Source organism: Rhagoletis zephyria, unplaced genomic scaffold (assembly GCF_001687245.7).
Source record: "Rhagoletis zephyria isolate East Lansing unplaced genomic scaffold, Rhagoletis_zephyria_1.1 Rzeph_scaffold_00858, whole genome shotgun sequence".
NCBI classification, from domain to species: domain Eukaryota; kingdom Metazoa; phylum Arthropoda; class Insecta; order Diptera; family Tephritidae; genus Rhagoletis; species Rhagoletis zephyria.
Window position 1 is genome coordinate 52,582 of NW_016157942.1, and position 4,118 is coordinate 56,699.

Genomic DNA, 4,118 nt, shown 5'->3' on the forward strand with positions numbered 1-4,118 from the left:
CTCTAGTTCTATACTTTAGAGAGTAGATATAGCGAGAGTATAGCGAATAAAGAGGCTGTAAACTAGAAGCGAGTGTGTTCTAATTTCTTGAGGAGATAGGGTGTTTACTCCTTACAGGACCCTGGACAACCGAGAGCTACGCCCAGCACTCAGGAAAGTCCGTTACAAATGGCGTCCGAGCAGGGACTCTGAATGAAACAAACATAAGGAGAGTGCCGTGGGAAAAAAGTGAAGTGAAAAAAAGAGAACACAAGTGATAGAGACACTGAGTTCAGCGACTACCCGGAAGACCCAAATTTAAGAAGCAATAAGGGCACAAGTGAGAGAGACACAAAGTGCAGTGACCACCCGAAGAACTACTAGTAGGCGGTCCAGTGACAAAAAAGAAGTGTGGAAAAAAACAATGGTGAAGAGAAAGTGGATACATTACCTCAACCGAGAGGAGCTGCTGACCTATATGGCAGAGTTCGGCCTCAAACAGACAGGAACAGTCGAAGAGCTGCGAAGATGTTTCTCTTCATTTATACAAGAACAAAGTAACAACGAAGACTACCAAACGCGGTTCGAAGAGCTAGAAGCGAAACACTCGAAGCCTGCGCTGAATGTTACCGCAGCAACACCAAGTGGAAGCCAGGGAGCCAGTGTCATGCAGCCACCAATGCCCGTTGACGCGTTTGAGACACCACAGCCATACGCAACGTATCCTACGACATCGCTGGCAACCATCATGGACCGAGTCCGTAAGTGGGGTTTCAAATACGACGGCGGCCGAGACCCGCTCAGCTTCATCGAACGTGTAGAAGAATTGGCGGAAGTATACGAGGTGAATCGCGACTTGTTACCGCGAGCAATGCCAGAACTACTTAAGGAGAAGGCGTTGACATGGTTCCGCAGTAATAACCGGAATTGGCGACAATGGGAGGACTTCAAACGAGACTTTCTAAGGTTCTTCTTAAACTCTCGCTACCTCGAAACCTTAGACGATGAGGTCCGTCGTCGCGTCCAACAACCGAACGAGAAATTTAAAGACTATGTGTTGGCCCTTCAGAGTTTGATGATACACGCGAACTACACCTCAGAGCAGAAGCTGACGCGTATCTTCAGAAACTCTAGAAGCGTGTTCCAATGGTACGTCAAACGATCCGAGTTCACCACCCTAGAAGTGTTAGTGAGTTTGGAGGAAGATATGGAAAATATCCCCCCGGTGAGACAGCCACAGAGAGCCGCAGCGCGAACCACTCCGCGGGTCACGGAGAGATATCAGCACATGCGCGAACTGCCAAGGAGTGACGAGACGGCTTGAGCAGAGAGGACCCAGCGCCGACCTGAACCACACAGCGGTGTGGCAACACCACGGACGGAGTACGTTAATCCGTGGACTGCGTGTAGACATTGCGGAGAAGATGGCCCTTTTCCGAGAGAGTGCAGAGCTGCACGGAGAGAGTTTTGTTGGACCTGTGGTCGATGCAATGTCCCGACTCGAGAGTGCTGCCGTAGTGCATCGGGAAGCGGGTCGAGGTCCCATTTGCGGCGAGGAGTGGGGCGTCAGGTAGAACAGCCTCGCCCAAACTAAAGAGTGTCCTAAGGCAGTCGGATGGCCGAATTATGGCGGCGATTAGAGTAAACGAGGTCGACGTAGTAGCTGCAGTTGATACAGGCGCAACAAGAAGTTTCTTGAGCGAGGCCATGCTTAAGAAACTGGATGTGGGAGAGGTTAGGAAGGTGAACACGCGGANAGAAAACTATCGACGTATAGCGAAGCTCTCTGCTATCCCCAAATTATTCGAAGCAATTATTGTTAATCAGCTGTATTGTAGTAGAGAGAATATCAAGGATTTTTAAAATTCAATTAATTATTTAATATTGTATAAAATTCGNTGCGGAGACTTAGACGTGACACTCCGAGAAGAGAGCTGCGCACAAGGAGTAGAAACGTTCACGGCAATACGCGAGGGAGGTGCAGAAAGGACAGGTAAATGCGATGAACCCAAATCAAACCACATATCTACAGAAGCCACGACAACCGACGAAGCGATGGAGTTCTTAATGTCAGAGTTACGCAAATTTGAGAAGATGTCTGGAGTTTCAAATATTGCCACTCACCGGATCGTCATGAAGGATGATCGGCCGATCAAGCAGAGGTATTGCCCGAAGAACCCGAAGATGCAGGAAATCATCAACGCGGAAATCGACGACCTTATCGAGAAAGGGTGTATTGAACCCTCACACAGCCCGCACAGCGCCCCGATAGTGTTGGCGAAGAAGAAGACCGGCAAGTGGAGACTCTGCGTCGACTACCGACAGCTGAACGAGCGTTCAGTGCCCGACGCGTACCCCCTACCGAAGATCCAACATATCCTTGACCGACTACGAAGCGCACGTTACATTAGCAGCCTTGACCTGAAAAACGGTTACTGGCAAATCCCGATGGAAGAGCAGAGCAAGCAGTACACTGCTTTTACAGTGCCAGGGCGTGGCCTTTTTCAATGGCGAGTAATGCCGTTTGGGCTCCACTCCGCCCCCGCGACATTCCAGCGTGCGTTAGACCAAGTTATCGGTCCAGAGCTAGAGCCGTATGCGTTTGCCTACCTGGATGACATTATTGTCATCAGCGCAACCCTGAAAGAGCACGTCCAACATCTTTCGGAGGTCGTCCGACGGCTTAGGCAGGCGAATCTTAGGATCAACCCAGAAAAATGCGAGTTTTTCAAGAAGCAGTTAAAGTATCTGGGTCACGTCGTCAGCGAGAAGGGCATTCACACCGATCCTGAGAAGGTCGCGGCTATCAAAGAGCTGACACCACCGACAAATATAAGACAGTTACGCAGGTTCCTAGCGATAGCTTCATGGTACCGAAGATTTCTCCCCGACTTTTCCAAAGTGGCGCATGCGCTGACGTCCATGCTAAAGAAGGGCCACAAGTGGAAATGGAACGACGAGCCGCAGAAGAACGCGCTAACCGAGGCACCAGTGTTGGCTTGCCCCGACTTTACGCAGAAGTTCACTCTGCAAACAGACGCGAGCGACTACGGGCTGGGAGCTGTTCTCACCCAAGAGATTGAAGGAAAAGAACGCGTAATCGCATATGCGAGTCGCCGGCTCAACAAGGCCGAACTTAATTATTCACTAACGGAGAAAGAGTGCCTGGCAATAGTGTGGGCGATCAGAAAAATGAGACCCTACCTAGAAGGATATACGTTTACCGTCATCACCGACCACTTAGCGCTAAAATGGCTGAGTAAGATAGAGAGTCCATCCGGTCGGATTGCAAGGTGGGCGCTGGAACTGCAGCAGTACTCCTTCGATGTGCAGTATCGCAAAGGTAAGCTGAATGTGGTAGCAGACGCGCTGTCAAGACAGCCCCAGGAAACATTGCTTGGTTCGATGACGGCGGGAGGAGTAGCGGTAGAGTGCAAGTGGCTGAAAGACAAGATGGCGGAGGTGGAGAGGTCCCCACAGAAGTTTCCTGACTTTGTCATCGAAAATGGTGAGCTGTACCGGCGAATATCAGGCCAAATCGACGGTGAAGACGTGTTGCCATGGAAATTATGTGTACCGACAGAGCAAAGGCAGAGGGTGTTAAGGGAAATTCACGATGTTCCCAGTGCAGGCCATATGGGGATCAGAAAAACGATAGCGCGGGCGACAGCGCGATATTATTGGCCGGGCATGTTCCGCGACGTGAGGAAGTATGTGCGACAATGTCAGACCTGCCAGCTTTACAAACCAAGCCAGCAGCAACCAGCCGGAAAGATGCTGACGCAGCTAGCGGAGGAACCCTGGGCGTCGGTGTGTGCTGATTTCGTACGACCTCTTCCGCGATCCAAGCATGGAAACACTATGGCGCTGGTAATACTAGATCGTTTCTCAAGATGGGTCGAGATTGTACCAATGCGGAAGGCAACAGCGGAGGGAGTAATTCGAGCAGTGAGAGAGGGGATTATCGGAAAATTTGGCATTCCAAAAACCTTGATCACGGATAATGGAACGCAGTTTACCAGCTCGAAATTTAAGCCATTCCTGGAGGAGATGGGAATAAGGCACCAATTCACTGCTCCGTACACACCGCAGCAAAATCCGACGGAAAGAGCTAACCGTAACATCAAGCGACTACTGGC